At 39.3% G+C, this 21,435-nt stretch overlaps 1 protein-coding gene and 1 non-coding gene across 4 annotated transcripts in view; one reads left to right on the forward strand and one right to left on the reverse strand.

Moving 5' to 3' along the window:
* SMG6 (SMG6 nonsense mediated mRNA decay factor) overlaps positions 1-21,435 on the forward strand; it is a 237,758-nt gene that overhangs the window by 164,331 nt on the left and 51,992 nt on the right. The window lies entirely within an intron of this gene.
* LOC116860656 lies at positions 15,153-15,254 on the reverse strand. The gene has a single exon (XR_004381333.1). It is a non-coding gene; the product is annotated as a U6 spliceosomal RNA (small nuclear RNA).

Genomic DNA, 21,435 nt, shown 5'->3' on the forward strand with positions numbered 1-21,435 from the left:
ATGTTTTTATATGAGAATAAAATGTTGGGGAAGGGAATAGCATAACAGAATTGGAAATACAAAGGATAATCTGGTGGCAACGTTTAGGAGGGGAGGAAAAGTATAAGCAAGAGGCCAGTTCTTAGTGTAATGTCTAAGATTATACTAAAGACAATCTAGTTCAGACTAGGATCCATAGTAACAAAAGGGAAAGGGTGGATATGAGGGCACCATTATAGTCTGACTTGGTTGGTTGTTTAAAAATAACTGGGTTAGGGGTGCCTGGGTGGCTCACTGGGTTAAAGCCTCTGCTTTCGGCTCAGGTCATGATCTCAGGGTCCTGGGATCAAGCCCCGCATCGGGCTCTCTGCTCAGCAGGGAGCTTGCTTCCCTTCCTCTCTCTCTGCCTGCCTCTCTGCCTACTTGTGATCTCTGTCTGTCAAATAAATAAATAAAATCTTTTTTTAAAAAATTAAAAAAAATAACTGGGTTAAAGGGGGAGAGAATTAAATATTTTGGCAAAATTTTGAGGTCAAATAACTAAAAAATTTGAGCTACTGATGATTAAAATGGGGGAAGTTGGAAAATGAAGCCTTTGGGGATACATGTTTGAGGTTGGACACCACTAAGGAGTGAAGACCACCTATGTACAGCCTCTCCGATATTATCATATGCAGCTGAGTGTATGCTTTTTGGTGATGTCTGTGTGATGAAAATGACAGATCTCTTGGAGAGGCAGTGTGATGTAGAGGTGGAAAGAAAATAATTCAGTTAAGCATCTGCATTTTGCTCAGGTCATGATCCCGGGGTCCTGGGATCGAGCTCTGAGTTAGGCTCCCTGCTTAGTGGGGAAGCCTGCTTCTCCCTCTCCCACTGGTCTTTGTTCCCTCTCTCACTGTCTGTCTTTGTCAAATAAATAAAATCTAAAAAAAAAAACAAAAAAACAAAACACAATTCAAAACCAAGAGTTTGCATCCCAACCCCATTTATAAAACTGTGGACTTTATGGGGCACCTGAGTAGCTCAGTCATTAAGCGTCTGCCTTCAGCTCAGGTTATGATCCCGGGGTCCTGGGATTGAGCCCTGCGTCAGGCTCCCTGCTTAGTGGGGAAGCCTGCTTCTCCCTCTCCCACTCCCCCTGCTTGTGTTTCCTCTCTCGCTGTCTCTCTCTCTGTCAAATAAATTTTAAAAATTAAAAAAAAAAAACCACACACAAAAAGTATGGACCTTAGTTTTTACACCTAAGAAAAAGGAATACTACCACCAGCCCCCTCAATTGTTTTGAATAGTAAAGGAAATGGCACTTGTGAAGTAATATTGTAAACTTTCAAATTGATAATATTAAGGTAGTTTACAGTGGTTAGAGAGACTATTAGGTGAGTGTATGGAAGGAGGGATAAAGCAGCTAGAGGCAGCACATAGGGCAGTGCTACTTTAAATAGGATCAGCAAGTCTTTAATGTAGTTCTAGAGCAGCACTGTCCCACAGGCCTTTCCGCAGTGATGGAAATACTCTACTCTGCATTTGTCCAGTATGGTAGCCACCAAGCACATGTAGGTATTGAACACTTGAAATGTGGCCGGTGCAATCTGAGGAGATGACTTAAAGCATTTTTTAACTGTGGTACAATATACATAACATGCAATTTAACATTTTAACCATTTTTAAAAAAAAAATTTAAAGATTTTATTTATTTATTTGACAGAGACAGGGAGAGAGGGAACACAAGCAGGGGCAGTGGGAGAGGAAGAAGCAGGCTTCCCGGTGAGCAGGGGGCCTGATGCAGGGCTTGATCCCAGGACCCTGGGATCATGACCTGAGCCGAAGGCAGATGCTTAACTACTAAGCCACGCAGGCGCCCCACATTTTAACCATTTTTAAATGTAAAATTTAGTGTACCACCAAACTATTTTCCACAGCAGCTGCATCATTTTACATTTCCACTAGTAATGCACAGGGCTTCTAATTTCTCTGTTTCTTCCCCAAAACAGTATTTTCTGTTTTTTTTCCTAACAGGCACCCTAATGGGTGTGAAATGATATCTCATTGTGTTTGGGTTTGCCTTTCCCTAATAACTAATGATGTTGAACATCTTTTTACATGCTTATGCCATTTGCCTGTTTGGAGAAAAGTCTTTTCTAGTCATTTGCCTATTTTTGAATCAAGTTATTTGTTGTTTTGTTGTTTAGTTGTAGGAGTTCTTTATATATTTTGGGCATCACTCCCTTAGCAGACACATGGTTTGCAAATATTTTCTCCCATTCAGTGGATTGTCTTTTCACTCTGTTGAGAGTATCCTTTGATATGCAGATGTTTTTAATTAAAACCTTTTTCTTTTATTTTTTATTGAAGTATAGTTGACACATAATGTTACATTAGTTTCAGGTGTACAACATAGTGATTCAACAGCTCTGACAGCTCTGTATGCTGCGCTCATTACAAGTTAGCTATCCTCTGTCACCATACAAAACTATTATAGTATCATTGACTACATTCCTCATATTGTACCTTTCATCCTCGTGACTTATTTATTCCATAACTGGAAAGAAGCCTGTACCTTCCATTCCCTTTCACCCTTTTTTGACCCATCTTCCAGCCCCTTCCCTCTGGCAACCACCAGTTTATTCTTTGTATTTATGAGTCTGTTTCTGCTTTTATAATTTATTTTTTTGTTTGCTTTGTTTTTAGATTGCACGTGTAAGTGAAATCATATGGTATTTGTCTTTGTCTTGATTTATTTCACTTGGCATAATATCCTCAGTCCATCCATGTTGTCTCATATGGCAAGATCCCATTCTTTTTAATGGCTGAGTAATATTCCATTGTATATGTATAGCATATCTTCTTTATCCATTCATTTGTCAGTGGATACTTACATTGCTTCCATACCTTGGCTGTTGGAAATAATGCTGAAATAAACATAGGGGTGCATATATCTTTTCAAATTAGTGTTTTGTTTTCTTTGGGTAAGTGCCCAGTAGTAGAATTACTGGATCATATGATATTTCTGTTTTTAATTTTTTGAGGAACTGCCACACTGTTTTCCACAGTGGCTGCACCAATTTACATTCCTACTAGCAGTGCATAAGGGTTCCTTTTTCTCCACATCCTCTCCAACACTAGTTATTTCTTATGTTTTTGATATTTGCCATTCTGCCAGGTGTAGCGTGATACCTCATTGTGGTTTTGATCTGCATTTTCCTGATGATGAGTGATGTTGAGCATCTTTTCATCTGTCTATTTGCTATCTGTATGTCTTCTTTGGAAAATGTCTATTCAGGTCCTCTGTTCATCTTTTAATCAGATTATTTGGGTGGGGTTTTTTTTTTGGTGTTGTGTACATTCTTTATATGTTTGGGATATTAACCCGTTTTTGTATGTATCATTTGCAAATATCTTCTGCCATTTAGTAGGTTGCCTTTTCATTTTGCTGTTGGTTTTCTTCACTGTGCAAAAGCTTTTTATTTTGGTGTAGTTCTAGTAATTTATTTTTGCTTTTGTTTCCCTTACCTGAAGAGGATAAGTCCATTTCATTTATTTTTTATTTTGTTGGCTATGCTTTTGGTGTCAGATCCAAGAAATCATTGCCAAATCCAGGGTCATGAAAATTTCCCCCTGTACTTTCTTTTAAGAATATTCTGGTTTGGGGCACCTGAGCAGCTCAGTGGGTTAATAAGCCTCTGCCTTTGGCTCAGGTCATGATCTCAGGGTCCTGGGATCAAGACCTGCATCAGGCTCTCTGCTCAGCAGGGAGCCTGCTTCCTCCCTCTCTCTCTGCCTGCCTCGCTGCCTACTTGTGATCTCTCTCTCTGTCAAATAAATAAAATCTTTAAAAAAAAAAGAATATTTTGGTTTTAGCTGTTACATTTAGGTCTTTGATCCATTTTGAGTTCATTTTTAATATGGTATTAAGGTAGGGGTCCAACTTCATTTTTTTGCATAGGAATATCCAGCTTTACAGCACCATTTGTTGACAGCTCTCCTTTCCCCATTGAATGGTCTTGGCACCTTTGTCAAAAATCAATTGATCATGTATGTGAAAGTTTATTTCTGGGTTCTCTATTATGTTCTACTAGTCTTATGTCTATAAAAATACCACACTGTTTTGATTACTGTAGTTTTGTATTCTTTCTAAAACATTAAACTACAGTAATATCTACAGAAACTTTGTAGCACCTGAACCATCATTGGTCTCCCGATAACTACACCATATGGAAAGCATGGTTAGAGAGACCTGTACATAGGATAGTTTAGGTTCCTCCAGGTGATCGCTGTCTCCTTTTCTGTTTTCCTTTTGGAAATGCCCGCCTTCCCCTGGAACCAAAGAGAACCTATTGCTTTCAAAAAATTAGCAGAAAAACAAACTCTGCCTCTGGCCGAAATGGAACTTCTGCCTTTTCCTATTTCCATAATAGCAGAGATGATGATACCCTAAATGGGGTACATATTTTAAAAGAAATTCCCTCTCTAAATGAAGATGATGATTATATTAAAGCACCTATACTTTATTCATCACTTTGTTCTTATGAGAACAACAAAAATGCCTTTAGGCATTGTCGTACATCCAATTCCATTTTCAAACAGTGAACATTTACATTGTCATACTAGGAAACTCCTTACCCTCTCCATTTCTTTTTCCTGCCAGGTAAGAAATAATGATAAGATACAAAAGCGGTAGGGCCTTAGTATTCTTCCTAACAGTCTTCCTGACACCCCGTTCCCTATCATTTCTCTAAAGACTCCCTAGGAGTTCTGTAAATTTTCTTGGAGTAAACAGGAAAACTCAGTAAATAAAATTGGGGGTCTTAAAACCAAAAGGCTGTCAGACACAGTTTTCTAGGAAGAAGATGCCTTTGGCCTTGGACAGTCAGGAGCAGTAGGTTTGTGGTGTTTTGTATAAGCATTCTGTTATGACTCTCCTGCAGAGGAGTCCTCCAGTCAACCTTAGACCAAATATGGAGCTTGTATATCCTGGCCTGCCCATAATCACTCTGCATCAGCTTCTCCTTAGAAGAGGCTGGAACATCCCTGTGTATTCAGAATTAGACTAGCTCAGCAGCTACCCAGTTCTCTAAAAATGATTCCTCCACCTTATTGCCCTATAGTCTACACCCCACCCTTGTTCTCACCCCTCTTCTTGTACAGAGATAAATTATTTATTACAGAATTTGGGTTTTCCCACACTGGAATTGACCTATCACCAGTCTACCAAAATGCCTGTACTAACCACTTGGGTGTTCTGGTATCAGAACTTAGAAGTGTCCCAACTGTCCCACCCAGCCTCCTCAGCTCTCTTCTCCCTCCTGGATTATTATGCTGGAATGATATTCCTCTTGGATTTCAGTGTGTGCAGTCTTATTTGGGTGGAGCCTTGAGCTGCTCACAGGAGTGCTGGTAATGTCTGGCCTTCAGTGCTGCCAAAGGCAAAAAGCTGGCCTTGTCTCCGTTTAAAGCACATAGTTGGATTGCTGGGCCAGTGTTAGATGGAGGGTGGGGTGAGCAAATACCACTCTCTTCCTACTGTGTTTTCAGGAAATGATTATAAAGCAGCTATAAGTGCGAATGAAGTCAAAAGAATGGCTTGGCACCCTTCCCCCGCCCCCCCAGAAAAACCAGATGAACGAAAACACACACACACACACACATGCAGTCCTACCCTCTTTAAGTTCCATCCCAGATCCACACCCTTATTATTCTGCAGGATTTAGCTTTGCTACTATTTCAGAGCAAAAAGCCTTTGTTAAACTATCTCCTTTCTCTTCTCTGGAAGAGAACTCAGCCATAGTCTGCTGAACGAGAGCTGAACTTCCCTTTAGGCAAACTGTGGGTTCCACTTCCCTGTCGTCTCCCCTCCCAAGAGGAGTGTGGGCAGAAGCATATAGATGGGAGGAATAACCAAGGCCAAGATTTAATCTCTTTGTTAGGGAGTGGGGTTTTCAGAACTAGTAGTAAAATTGTTTGCAGAGCCCATTGCTGGTAAAAGGAATCTGTATCCCGTCAACATACTTCCATTCCTTTCTTCCAGCCACCTCTTTCCCTTTCACCTGGTACCTTTGTGGGGTTTCAGCCATATGGCTCTTAATGAATCTTGTCTGAAAGTGGCAGGTTGTGCTGTGCAGATCACAGTACCCCTGGGTCTGCCTCTCCCCTCTCAGCAGCTGTTTGCCACTGACCAAGGTGGCGACTGAGCCTGTGTGTGTGGCCAGAGTCAGTGATGAGTCTCCCACCCAGGCCTGGGGAAGCCCTCAGCCAGTGTGGTTCCTGTGGCAGCAGCCAAATATGCCAGAGCTCCTCATACCTTCAGGGCTATGGTGTAACAGCCAGCTTTATGCGGTGACATTGTTTAGTGTTGGTTGACTTGACTTCTCTGTCCCCACCCTCTTTGTTTAAGGGAATCTGGCCGTGGCTCAGTAGAAAAGAAGCTGGCATTTGCAGAGTGGCTTCCTGCTGCCTCTCTTGTAGTAGGAGCCAGGACCACCTTCCATTTCTGCCTCCCTACCCGTGTGGCAATGGTAAGGGACCCCTCTGTGTTCAGCCTCCCGTTGTGGGGTTTCAAGTTGCCTAAGATCAGGACGCGGCTATCTGCCAGGTTGTCTGCCCAGATAAACATTTATTGTTTGCAGGGACGTGTTTCAGCTGCTCAGGCTGATCCCACTGGTGGGATCTTCTAGTTTTTTGAGGTTTTTAAGCCAGTATGTGGGGCTGACATCCAGACACAGAACTAACTGTTGGAGCTGCAAAGACTCTAAGTGACCAGCCACTTCTAGCTTAGCTTAGCCATTGCCTCCGTTCTACCCAGTGCTAGAGCCAAATTTATCTCTCAATTCCCAGTCCTGCCTCTGGGTATTGAAACTGCCTCTGCATTTTGAACATTTCTGGCCTTTCAAATTTGGGGGTTTATATAAGACCCAATGTTCTGACAGAAGCAGCTGAAGACTTGTTTTAGGTGGCAAAACCAGCATTCTGACACTTACATGTTTTCCTTAATAGCTAGTGAGGCAACTGTTTAGGGAAGGCAACAGGAATAAAGAGATTTTCTTTAATCCAAACAACCCTGTCCACTGCATCCAACGGTACATAGTCTTTTTATTTTTTAGTGATATAACTGATTTCTAACCTTTTTTTATACTACAAATTGAAAGAATTTTACAGTGAACTCACTTATCCTAGCATCTAGATTCTGTCATTCTCCTTTTATTATACTTGCTTTATCATATATCTGTACATCTCCCTGTACATCCATCATCAATTTGTTGCGGGGTTTTTTTTTGTTTTTGTTTTTGTTTTTTCAATTTTTTTAAGTAATCTCTACACCCAACATGGAACTCAAACTCAGAATCCTGAGATCAAGAGTTGCATGCTCTACTGACCAAGCCAAGCTGGTACCCTTTTCATCAATTTCTTTTTGATTTATGTCATCAATACATTTTCACTAAATCCTTCAGCATGCTATGTGTCATTAACTAGAGTTCAGTGTTTGTTTATGGCTTTTTCTTTTGAAAAGCCATGATCCTGAGATCATGACCTGAGCCAAAGGCAGACCTGAACCATCTGAACCACCCAGGCACCCCAGGTCATTTCTTTTTACTCCTGAATAATATTCCATTGTATGGATGTACCACAGTTTGTTTATCCATTCACCTGTTGAAGGACATCTTGATTGCAACCAGGTTTTGGAAGTTATGGGTGAAGCCACTCCAAATTATAAATAAAGCTACTCTTTTTGTTTGTGGAATTTTGTGTAAATATGTTTTCACGTCTGGGTAAATACCTAATTTTACCAAAATCTGGCAATTGCTAGATCATATGATAAAACCATGTTTAGCTTTGTAAGAAACTGCTAGACTGCCTCCAGAGTAGCCATACCATTTTGCACCCTGCCTGCAAGGAATGAAAGTTCCTGTTGCTCCACATCCTTTCTAGCATTTGGTGGTATCTGAGTTTCGGATTTTAACCATTCTCATAGCTATGTAGTGGTATCTTGTTTTTGTTTCAATTTGCAGTTCCTTAATGGCTCATGATACTGAACATCTTTCATGTGCTTATTTGCCATCTGTATATCTTGTTCAGTGAGGTGTCTTTTCAGATCTTTTGCCCATTTAATTGGGTTGATTGTTTTCCCATTAATAAGTTTTAAGAGTCACTGATGGATTTTTATTTATTTTTAATAGAAGCAGTCAACCTTATTTCTTTAAAAGATTTTATTTATTTATTTGTTAGATCACAAGCGGGGGCCGAGGGGGGGAGCATCAGGCAGAGGGAGAAGCAGGCTCCCTGCTGAGCAAGGAGCCAGATATGGGACTCGGTTCCAGGATCATGACCTAAGCCAAAGCCAAAGTCACTTAACCAACCGAGCCACCCAGCATCCCACTGATGGATTTTTATTTTATTTTATTTTAAGATTTTATTTATTTATTTGACAGAGATCACAAGTAGGCAGAGAGGCAGGCAGAGAGAGAGGGGGAAGCAGGCTCCCCACTGAGCAGAGAACCCGATGCAGGGCTTGATCCCGGGACCCTGGGGTCATGACCCGAGCCGTAGGCAGAGGCTTTAACCCACTGAGCCACCCAGGCGCGCCCCCTCTCCCCCGCCACTGATAGATTTTTAAATGTTTAAACAACCTTCTCCTTACTTGAATAAACCTTACTCTTGCCGGTATTTTGGTAAGGAACTTTGTGTCAGTGTTCATGAGAGATACTTATAATTATGCTATTGTCATATCTTGTCAAGTTTTGGCATTAGAGCTATGCTGACCTCATTAAATGACTTAGAAGTATAACTTCCTACTCCTCCATTTTCTGAAAGAGTTTATGTAATATTGGTGTTAATTCTTCCTTAAATGTTTGATAAAATTTACTGGTAAAACCTCCTTGGCCTAGAGTTCCTAGGGGAAGTTTTTGATAATGAATTCTATTTATTTAATGTATATAATTATTCATATTTTCTGTTTTATCTTGTATCAGTTTGGGTAAGTTGTAGGTTTCAAGGAATTTTCCCATTTCATCTAAGTTGTCAAACTTGTTGGTATAAAATGGTTCATAATTGTTACTGATTCCTAATTTATTTTTTTTAAAGATTTTATTTATTTATTTGACAGACAGAGATCACAAGTAGGCAGAGAGGCAGGCAGAGAAAGAGGGGGAAGCAGGCTCCCCGCTTGAGCAGGGAGCCTGATATGGGACTCGATCCCAGGACCCTGGGATCATGACCCGAGCCGAAGGCAGAGGCTTTAACCCACCGAGCCACCCAGGCACCCCTCAATTCCTAATTTAATTCCATTGTGATCATAGATCATTACTCAGCCCTTGTAAATCTATTGAGGCTTGGTTTATGGAGCAGTACATTTCTGTCTTGAAGAACATACTGTATGTACATGAAAAGAATGTATTACAGTTACTACATGTAGTGATTTATAAATATCAGTTAGATCAAGGTGATTGATAGTGTACCGATCCTCTGTGTCTTTTTTTTTTTAGATTTTATTTATTTATTTGAGAGAGAGAGAGTGCATGCACGTGAGCAGGGGGCAGGGGCAGAGGGAGAAGCAGACTCCCCACTGAATAGGGAGCCCAATGTGGGACTCAATCCCAGGACCCTGAGATCATGGCCTGAGCCAAAGGCAGACCCCTGACTGAGCCACCCAGGCACCCCTTCCTGGATGCTCTCTGTCTTTAATAATATTTTATCTGGGTGCTCTGTTTCTGAAAGAGGAGTATTAACATCTCCAAGTAGGATCGTAGATTTTTTTTCTTTAATTCTGTTAATCTGCTCCCTATTTTTTGGTTCTCTATTATTAGCACGTACACAATTATGATAGTTTTATCTTCCTGATGAATTGACTGTTTTATCATTGTGAAATGTCCTTCTTATCTCTTATCCTCTATCACTTATCTTTGGTAATACTTTGCTTTGAAATCTGTTTTTTCTGATATTAATATAGCCACTCCAGCCTCTTATGTTTATTATTTGCATGGTATATCTTTTCCCATCTATGTGCTTTTAACCAGTCGGTGTCTTTACATATAAAATGTGTCTTTTGGGGTACCTGAGTGGCTCAGTCTATTTTTGGCTCAGGTGATGATCCCAGAGTCCTGGGATCAAGCCCCACATTGGGCTCCCTGCCAGGCGGGAAGCCAGCTTATCCCTCTCCCACTCCCCCTGCTTGTGTTCCCTCTCTTGCTGTGTCTCTCTCTGTCAAATGAGTAAATAAAATATTTTTAAAAATGAAATAAGGGGCGCCTGGGTGGCTCAGTGGGTTAGGCCGCTGCCTTCGGCTCGGGTCATGATCTCGGAGTCCTGGGATCGAGCCCCGCGTGGGGCTCTCTGCTCAGCAGGGAGCCTGCTTCCTCCTTTCTCTGCCTGCCTCTCTGCCTGCTTGTGATCTCTCTGTCAAATAAATAAATAAAATCTTTAAAAAAAAAAAAAGAAATAAAATGTGTCTTTTATTGACAACATAAGATTAGTCTTAGTTTTTGTTGTTGTTGGTTTTGTTTTTTGTTTTTTTTTAAATATTTATTTATTTGGCAGAGAGAGATCACAAGTAGGCAGAGAGGCAGAGAGAGAGAGAGAGGAGGAAGCAGGCTCCCTGCTGAGCAGAGAGCCCGATGCGGGACTCCATCCCAGGACCACGGGATCATGGCCTGAGCCGACACAGAGGCTTTAACCCATTGAGCCACCCAGGCACCCCTAATTGGTTTTAGTTTTTAATCCATACCAACAATCTCTTCTTTTTAATTGGGGTAATTTAGTTTATTAATATTTGATGTAATTATTCTTGTGGTTGAGTTTAGACTAATAGTTTTGTTATTTGTTTTGTTTGCCCTTTCTGACTTTGTTCCTCCTTTTTGTACCTTTTATACCTCCTTTCCTGACTTCTTTTAGATTATTTGAAATTTTTTTGGATTCCGTTTTAGGAACACCTGGTGGCTCAGTTGGTTAAGCATCTGCCTTCAGCTCCGGTCATGATCCCAGAGTCCTGGGATCAAGTTCCGCAGTGGGCTCCTTTCCTCAGCAGGGAGTCTGCTTCTCCATCTGCCCCTCCCCCTGCTTGTCCGGGCATGTGTTCTCTCTCTTTCTCTCAAATAAATAAAATCTTAAAAAAAAAAGAATTCCATTTTAACTTACTCATTAGCTTTTAGTTATATCTGTTTACATTTTTTTTAGTTTTGGCTCTGTAGATTATAGCAAACATCCTTAACTTTTCAGTCTTATTAGAGTTACTATTGTACCACTTCCCATGACACATAAAAACCTTGTAACCATACAGTTCTAGTTACCAATAGCTCTGTATTTTATTATTATGGTTGCTAGATAGTATATACCATGACATATGTATGTATGTAACATACTACATATATTATAATCCCCACATGGCAATGTAATGGGGTTGTTTTGTTGTTTTTGCTTCAAAGACATGCAAACTTTATTCCTACTAATTTAATATTAGAAAAAATTTTGAATAATACTAAAGCCCATGGTGATAATGTTCTGGGTATATAGTAAAATATATATAACAAAATTTGCCATTTTATCTATTTTTTCTTTTGTTGTATGTGCTCTTGGTGTCATATGCAATAAAATGATGTCAAATCCAATGTCATGAAGATTTTTTTTTCTTAAAGCTTTTATTTATTTATTTGACAGAGATCACGAGTAGGCAGAGAGGCAGGCAGAGAGAGAGAGAGAGAGAGGCGGAAGCAGGCTCCCTGCTCCCTGCAGAGCTCAATCCCAGGGCCCTGGGATCACGACCCAAGCCAAAGGCAGACACTTTAACCCACTGAGCCACCCAGGCGCCCTCAATGTCATGAAGATTTCCCCCTACGTTTTATTCTAAGAGTTTTAGTTTTGGTTCACAAGTTTAGCTCTTTGATCCATTCTGAGTTAATTTTTGTATTTGGTGTTAGGGATCTAGCTAAATTCTTTAGCAGTGGTTATCCAGTTTTCCCAGCACCATTTGTAAAATGTTATGATTTTTGCTTTAAACAGATTTATATTTTATTTATCATTATTTTTTAAGTAAACTACCCCCAATGTGGGGCCCAGATTCAAACCCCAATATCAGTAGTCCCAAGTTCTGCTGAGTCAGCCAGGCACCCCAGATCTGTGTATCTGTTTTAACTTAGAGGGTAGAAAAATTGTTTTCTTGGGCACCTGGGTGATGGTTAAACATTTGCCTTCAGCTCAGGTCATGATCCCAGGGTCCTGGGATCAAGTCCCTTGTTGAGCTCTCTACTCAGTGGGAATCCTGCTTCTCCTCTCCCACTCCCCTGCTTGTGTTCTCTCTCTCACTGTATCTCTCTCTGTCAAATAAAATCTTTTTTAAAACAAACTAAAATAAAATAAATAAAATAAAAGATCTGAACTTTTTTTTTTTTAAATTGTTCTGTGTATCCTGTGGCTGCTTTCAACATTTTCAGTAGTTTGACTATTAAATGTCTAAGAATGATTTTCTTTGTATTTATCCTGCTTGAAGTTTGCTATATTCTTGAATCTATAAATTGTCTTTCACTAAACTGGGGAAACTTAGACATTGTAACTAAATAAAATAAATAAATAAATTTTCTTTCCTGTTCCAAGCTCTCTCTTTTGCTTCTGGGATTCAGTTTCACATACGTTAGGCCTTTTACTGTTGTCTCCCAAATCTCAAAGGCTTAATTAATTTTTTTCTCTCTGTTCTTCAGATTGGCTTATTTCCATTGTTCTGACTGAATTTACTCACGTCTTTGTCATCTCCATTTTCTTTTAAGTCCATCCAGTGACTTTCTTACTTCAGATATTGGTGGTGTTTTTCATTTCTAGACTTTCCATTTGGTTCTTTTTCATATTTTCTGTTTTTCTGCAGAGATTTCTGTCTTTTCATTTATTTCAGTCATTTTCCTTTATTTCATTGAGCACAATTGTGATAACTTCTTTGCCAGTCTTGCTGTTAATTCTAACATTTGTGTCGTTTCGAAGTTGCTCTCCATTTACTATATTTTCTCTTGAGAATAGGTCACATTTTCCTGTTTCTTTGTATATTGAGTAATTTTAGATTTTATCCTGGAGCTGTAAATGTCCCATGGATTCTGTTTTATTCCTCCAGAGAAGGTTGATGCTTTATCTTAGCTGGCAGTTCAATTGGTTGGGCTCAAACTGCAAGTCAAACATCCATCCGGTTTGTCTGGTTTCTTGGCTTACATTAATTCATTTATATTACATTAAATCTGTGCATGCACCATTGAAAAGTCAGCCAGAAATTTAAGCATTATGTGTATGCAGAATATGGGACCTCCTGACTCCATCCTTTATAGGATTTCCTCGCTTACTTTCTAGCAGCTATGATTGTCCCAAACTTTGCACTCTATTTCTTTACGCTGTTAAAGACTATGGATTTTCCCACAGACTTTGTGTCGTCCTATATGGGATGCCTTCCCTAAACCTGTAAGTTGGGAGGAGGAGGTAAAGTTAACTCTCCCAGCTCCTTTTTCTGAGTGTCAGTACCTCTTTCAAATCTTGCCTGTTTTGGTTCACTCTCTAGGGCCTTAGGTATTTGTTTTAATAATTTTGCCCTGAGTTTATAATTGTTACCTGCAGGAAATGTGATCTGAAATAGGTCTTTGACATAATGAAAATTACCGCTCTAACTAATAAGCTGACTTTGAAAATGTTTAAAAGAGGAATCCTCAGGTACTTTTGAACATTGACATTTATATATCTTTGTTAGGGAGTTATCTTGTCATATTCTTTGCCCATTTATTGGAATATTTTTCACTTACTGTTTTTTTAAGGCTTTTTTAGCAAGGGTTGTAACTTTTTTCAATCATTTATATTGAAAATACTTTTTTAAAGATTTTATTTATTTGTTAGAGAGAGAGAGAGGGAACACAAGCAGGGGGAGTGGGAGAAGGAGAAGCAGGCTCCCCCTGCTCTGCTGGGACTTGATGTGGGACTTGAACCCAGGATCCCGGGATCATGACCTGAGCCGAAGGCAGTTGCTTAACCAACTGAGCCACTCAGGTGTCCTATATTGAAAATATTTTTATATAGCTTGTCACTTACCTTCCATTATCTATGGAATTTTCTCAAATGCAAATGATTTACAATTTTATGTGGTCAACTTTCCATTTTCCCTTTATGAAATTTGTTTTTATTCTTACAGAAGTCTTCCTAGCCTCCAATTAGATGACTTATTGTTCTTATCATTTTACCTTTTGAGAAAAATTATTATTATTAAAACTTTTATCTGAAGGGGCACCTGGGGGGCTCAGTGGTTAAGCATCTGCCTTCGGCTCGGGTCATGATTCCAGGGTCCAGGGTTCGAGCCCTACATCAGGCTCCTTGCTCAGTGGGGAGGCCTGCTTTTCCCTTTCACACTCCCCCTTTTTGTGTTCCCTCTCTCCCTCTCTCTCTCTGTCAAATAAATAAATAAAATCTTTTAAAAAAAACCTTTTATCTGGAATTTATTGTGCTGAATGATGTGAGGTAGAGATCTAACTTAAATTTTCAAAGTAGTTTACAAACGGTCTTACTGTCATTTATCAGATAATTTATTCTGTCCTTATTTAAATAAAAGATAACCTTCATCATATACGAGCTATATATATACTCTACTAGAATATGTGTAGATAGACAGACATCCATACTATTTTGTTTCTCAGCTGTTTTATGTTTGTATATTCTTGAACACAACTTTACTGTTTGAGTTACTGTAGCTTTGTGATATGTTTTAATATTAGTGATGTGACTTTACACACCTCCTTTTTTTATATTTGGTTCAATATTCCCTTGGCTTTTCCCACCTACATATACTTTATGCAAACTTCAGAATATTTTAAGTGCTATTAACTCCCCTTCCCCCAAATCCTCATGGTACTTTTTTTATTGAGATACAATTAACAGGTAACATTATAATAGTTTCAGGTGTGCAACATGATTATTCAATAATATATGCCAAGTGGTCACCGTGTCTACTAGCATCCATCACCACGTATAGTCACATGTTTTTTTTTCTTGATGAGAACTTTTTTTAAGTAGTCTCCATAGCCAGCATGGATCCCAACTTGGGGTTTGAACACCCTGAGATCAAAATCTGAGCTGAGATCAGGAGCAAGACACTTAACTAGCTGAACCACTCAGGTGCCCCAGTAATGAGAACTTTCAAGATTATTCTCTTAGCAACTTTGAAATATATAACAAAAAACATGGAATACTTCATGAATTTGTTTGTCATCCTTGTGCAGGGACCATTAATCTCTCTGTCATTCCAATTTTAGTATATGTGCTACTGAAATGAGTGCTTCTCATGGCATTTTGATTGGAATTGCATTCCCTTAAAATTTTCTTTGAAAAAAATTGAAATGATTATAAATTTTCTTATTAGAACAAAGTATACTCTGCATATCAGTTTCTTTAGGTCTCACATCTCACATTTTTTTCGGTAATTTTCTTACAATAATGAATGGGATTTTTTCTCTTTACATCTTCTAAATAGTACTTAGGAAAAGCTAACTTATTTATATCCAGCTATCACATCTACTCTCTTATTGTTGTTGTTTTTTTTAGCTGATCACTTTAGATTTTCTAATTATATTTACTTTAATGACAATGTTAATCTTTTTTTCAGTAGTCATATATCTTATTCTGATTTCTGCCTCATTGCCTTACCTGAAACTAGATGCATTTAAGTAATAATGCTGTGATAGTAAGAGTTTTCAAAATTTTAATAAGAATATTTTAGTATTTTGAATATTTGCATAATGCTTCTGTTATTTTAAAAGATAATTAGCATATTAAGGAAGTGTTTTTCTTTTATTTTTAAGATTTTTTTTTTTAAAGATTTTATTTATTCATTTGACAGAGAGAGAGAGATCACAAGCAGGCAGAGAGGCAGGCAGAGAGAGAGGAGGAAGCAGGCCCTCCGCGGAGCAGAGAGCCCGTTGCGGGGCTCGATCCCAGGACCCTGGGATAGAGCCTGATGCGGGGCTCGATCCCAGGACCCTGGGATCATGACCTGAGCTGAAGGCAGAGGCTTTAACCCACTGAGCCACCCAGGCGCCCCTAAGATGTTTTTTAAGAGAGAGTGGGCACAAGTAGGGAGAGGGGCAAAGGGATGAGCAGGGGGAGGGGCAGAGGGATAGCAGACTCCCTGCTGAGTGGGAAGCCCACCCCCTATGCTGCCACCTCCTCAGTCCCAGAACCCTGAGATCATGGCCTGAGCCCAAGTCATACACTTAACTGAGCAATTTAGGCACCCTGTGTTTTTCTATTTTTTACTGAGTCTCTACATACAGAAAAAAAAGGAAAGAAAAGTATGCTAAAGTTTTGACAGATGCATTTTCATTAAAATGCTATTAAAATGGGGGTACCTGGGTGGCTCAGTCAGTTAGCCATCTGCCTTTGGTTCAGGTCATGATCCCAGGGTCCTGGGATTGAGCCCCACATCAAGCTCCCTGCACAGGGGAGAGCCTGCTTCTCCCTCTCCCTCTGCCTGCTGCTCTCCCTACTTGTGCTCTCTCTTTGTCAAATAAGTAAAATATTTAAAAATAAATAAAATATAAAATATAAAATGTTATTAATAATCACTTCTTTCTTTGTGTGATATGTTAAATATATTTTCTAAACTTGACTTGTCCATTTCTTATTGGGATAAACTCTGTTTGGACTCAGTGAGTTGTATTTCAATGGTCTAATTTTGATTTGCTGTTATTTTACTTAGGATATTTACATCCACTTCCATAGTGGGCCTGGCCTCCCCTTTCTATCTTTGCTGTTTATTCTTCAGATATTTGAATATTAGGTTGGCTGACTTTATAAAAAGAATGGGACGCAGCTTTGATTTTTCTGTGACTTGGAAAGTGTACATTACTTTGAGAGCCACTCTTGACTCTTTCTCTCAGATTTTACCTTCAGACTCTTCAGCAGTCCTATCACTCTGTCTTTTAAATTCACGTAGACTCCGGGGCACCTGGGTGGTGTAGTCGGTTGAGTGTCTGACCCGTGGTTTCAGCTCAGGTCATGATCTCAGGGTCGTGGGATCGGATCGAGCCTCACATCAAGCTCCGTGCTCAAGGAGGAGTCTGCTTGAGATTCTCTCTCTCTCTCTCCCTCTTTCCCTCTCCCTCTGCCCCTTCCACTCATTCTGTCTGTCTGTCTGTCTCTCTCTCTCAAGTAAATAAATCTTTAAAAATACCATGCAGAATCCCTTTACAGTAACATGACTCTGGTCTAAAATTAAAATGTTTCTTTCTCTTCCTTAATCTGTTACAGTAGGCTTACTCTGACCTTTGCCCCTTCCATACAGTCACAAAACAGCAATCAGAATGATCTTTTAAGATGTAAATTGGATTATTTAACACTACTGATCCAAGCTCCTCTAGAGGGTTCCTCTCACTCAGAAAGAAATATCAAGCCCTGACTGGGGCCTACTTCCTTTCTGACCTCATCCCAACCACTCTCCTCATTGCTTACTCCTCACTAGCCAAACCAGCCTACTCATTCTTGAGTCATGCCAGACAAGTCATACTCTGGGCCCTCTGCACTTCTACTGCATTCATTGCATAGTTTACTTTTTGTGTCCTTCAGATCTCTATTAAGGAGTCAGCCTTATCAGAAAGTTCTTTTCCCATGAACTATAGAAAGGAATACTCTACCCCAGCCACACTCTGTCCCCTACTGGACTTTATTTCTTAGCACTTAACCATCACCTGACAATAGGTTTTTGCTTTGCTTATTTATTGTCTCCCACCAAAATGTATTAACTTTATTTTTATTTACTGTATTAATCCCTAATGCTTAGAACAGTTCCTGGAGAATAGACCCCTTCCCACACCACTAATAAGTATTATTGACTAAACACATTGATGATTTTTTTTTTAAAGATTTTATTTATTTATTTCACAGAGACACAGTGAGAGAGGAGCAGGAGAGGGGAAAGCAGGCTTCCTGCCAAGCAGGGAGCCCGATGTGGGGCGCTATCCCAGGACCCTGAGATCATGACCTGAGCTGAAGGCAGAGGCTTAACCCACTGAGCCACCCAGGTGCCCCATAAATAAATCTTCTTTAAAAAATTTACAAAGCCAACACATCCTTAAAAAGTATGAAAATGCAGATAAACAATGTGTTTTTACCATCTGTCAATAACTACCATTAACATCTTAGGGTATGTTTTTTCTGCGTGTTTATAATAGTCACAGCACTTAGTATTGGAAATGTCTAATGCCCATTAACCTGGGGAATCAGAAGAAAAATATCCATGCCTAATTATCAACTCAGAACTTGACTGGAAAGTAGTACTCTAATTTCTAAAGTCAACATAGGTACCATATCTTGCTGTTTATCCGAGTACACAGAATGATGCTGTAATGTCTTTCCTCTCCTGTGTAAAGAGAAACTTCTTTTTTTTTTTTTTAAGGTTTTATTTATTTATTTGACAGAGATCACAAGCAGGCAAAGAGGCAGGGGGAGAGAGAGGAAGGGAAGCAGGCTCCCTGCTGAGCAGAGAGCCCGATGCGGGGCTCTATCCCAGGACCTGGGACCGTGACCTGAGCCAAAGACAGAGGCTTTAACCCATTGAGCCACCCAGGCGCCCCCACATGGATGATTTGAAGGAACTCAGCCCCTGCATAGTAGTTTTGGAAAGAAAAACTTGGACATCTCACTCCTTTTTCTGTTCTTTGCTTATTAGTCTTTTCCGGTTTTTTAGCTGTTGAGTAAAATTTTTAGGTAGAATTATTGAGATATAACAAACACATAGAATGAGTAATTCAATAGTTTTATATGTTCAGTTGGGTGAGTTTGACAAAAATATATGCTAGTGTAAACACCACCACAATTGTGATTATGGAACATTTCCATCACTTTTGTATCGGTTTTGTTAACTTAATCTTATCCAGAAAATCATCCATTTCTCTAACATCACATTTTTAAATCTCCTTACTAACAAAAAATTAAGACTATATTGTTATATCCACCTTCCTTGCTAATTTATGTTCTCTAATTTTTTTTCTTTAATTTGTTAGCAATGAGCATTTCTTAGTTTTCAGAAACTAGCTCTTTTAATTTTATACTTTTTATTTTCATCTTTATTTTCTTTTACTTGTCTTAGGTGTGGTTTATTCTACTTTTGTTGAATCTTCTACTTTTATGGTTTTTATTAGTTTACTTAAAAGATCTATAGCTTTGAATATGCCATTACTAGTACTTTGGCCACATTCTAACCCCTTTATTTATTTATTTTTGAGATTTTATTTATTTACATGAGTGAGAGAGCATGAGAGGGCAGAGGGTTAGAGGGAGAAGCGGATTCCATGGTGAGCAGGGAGCCCTATGTGAGACTCGATCCTGGGACTCCAGGATCATGACCTGAGCTTAAGGCAGTTGCTTAACCAACTGAGCCACCCAGGCACCCTCTAATCCCTTTCGATGTGTACTAGTCTAATGATCATTTCCTAAATAGGCTTTGATTATCATTTTGATTTTCTCTCTCTCTTTTTAAAAAAGATTTTATTTATTGGGGCACCTGGGTGGCTCAGTGGGTTAAGCCTCTGCCTTTGGGCTCAGGTCACGGGCTCAGGGTCCTGGGATAAAGCCCCACATCGGGCTCTCTGCTCAGCAGGGACCCTGCTTCCTTCTCTCTCTCTCTGCCTGCCTCTCTGCCTACTTGTGATCTGTCTGTCAAATAAATAAATAAATGAAAATCTTTAACAAAGAAAATAAATAAATAAATAAAAGATTTTATTTATTTATTTGATGGAGAGACGCAGAGAGAGAAGGAACACAAGCATGGGAGTGGGAGAAGGAGAAGAAGGCTTCCCAATGAGCAGGGAGCCTAACTCGGGGCTAGATCCCAGAACACTGGGTTCATGACCTGAGCCGGGGGCAGATGCTTAACAGCTGAGCCACCCAGGTGCCCCTTGATTTTCTCTTTGATTCTAAAGTAATTTGGGAGAATTTTATGGGGTTTTTTTTTAGTTTTCTAGTTGGATTTCTTAAACTTTTGTTATTAATTTCTACTTCAGGATATCTTTTTAAAATTTCTGTGACCGAATACATAATACTTTTTTTTCTTTGAACTTTTATAGATTTTGAGAATAATGTATTTTTGCAACATACAAAATTCAATATATAACTATTGAATTATCATTAGAGTATTCCAATTATATTATTTTTACCTACTTGATGTGTTAAAGAATGAATGGTGGTATTAGTGGTATTAGTCTACTGCTACAATTGGGCTTTTGTCAGTTTTTCCTTGTATTTCAAAGGGTTTTGTTTCTATATTTTCATTTCAGTTCATTCTTGCCTTGTATACTACTTTGTTTTTTTGTTTTGTTTTGTTTTATTTTGGTATTTATCTTTGCCTAATAGATTTTTTTTCTATGTTCCCCCTCACCCCACTTTTTTCCTAAATCTCATTGTCTCTTCTAAACTGTATTTATAACATTGCATTAAAAAATTATTGAGATGAAATTCATGTAACATCTAAAATTAGCCATTTAAGTAAATAATTCCCTGACATTTAGAACATTTACAGTGTTGTGCAACACCACCTCTATATTCGTTGCATTTTAATTCCAAAAGATACTTTAAATTATTTTTCTCTACGATCAGGAAGAATTAAACAAGATATAACAGTCTCTTGGGGCGCCTGGGTGGCTCAGCGGGTTAAAGCCTCTGCCTTTGGCTTGGGTCATGATCCCAGCGTCCTGGGATCGAGCCCCGCATAGGGCTCTCTGCTCAGCAGGGAGCCTGCCTCCTCCTCTCCCTCTGCCTGCCTCTCTACCTACTTGTGATCTCTTGTCTGTCAAATAAATAAATAAAATCTTTAAAAAAAAAAAAAAGATATAACAGTCTCTCATTTTAGGTAGGATTATATTCAGCTGCAAGAAACAGAAAATTCCAAAATACTGTAACAGTAACTTAAACAAGATAGAAGTAGATTTTTGTCTCAAGTGAAAGAAGCCCAGAGGTTTTCTGGTTTAGCACTTCATGGTGTCATGGACCAAGGCTCTTTCCATTTTGTTGCTCTGCTGTACATTGTTTTCGTTTCCAAAGACCCATAAAGTCTGATGGCTAATGGAATATGATGCCTTTTCATCTGCATGCAAGCCTGTGGGAAGTAGAAACAGTTAAAAGAAGGCAGGCAGGGCTCCCTGGGTGGCTCAGTTGGTTAAACTTAAGCGTCTGCCTTCAGCTCAGGGAGCCCCACATTGGGTTCTTGCTCAGTGGGAAACCTGCTTCTCGCAGCTGCCTCCGCCCCCCCGCCATGTACGACTCTCTGTGCTTTTGCACACGCACTCTCCCTCTTTCTCTGTCAAATAAATAAATAAAATCTTAAAAAAGAAAAAAAGAATGCAATTCTAAAAATAAAATAAAGATGCCTCTCCCTTTAAGTACCTATCCCGAGAGTTCATACAGACTTCTAATTCTGTTGGCCAGAACTGAGTCACATGGCCAAACCTAGCTGCAGAGTAGGCCGGG

Source organism: Lontra canadensis, unplaced genomic scaffold (assembly GCF_010015895.1).
Source record: "Lontra canadensis isolate GAN:19392208 unplaced genomic scaffold, GSC_riverotter_1.0 scaffold180, whole genome shotgun sequence".
NCBI lineage: Eukaryota > Metazoa > Chordata > Mammalia > Carnivora > Mustelidae > Lontra > Lontra canadensis.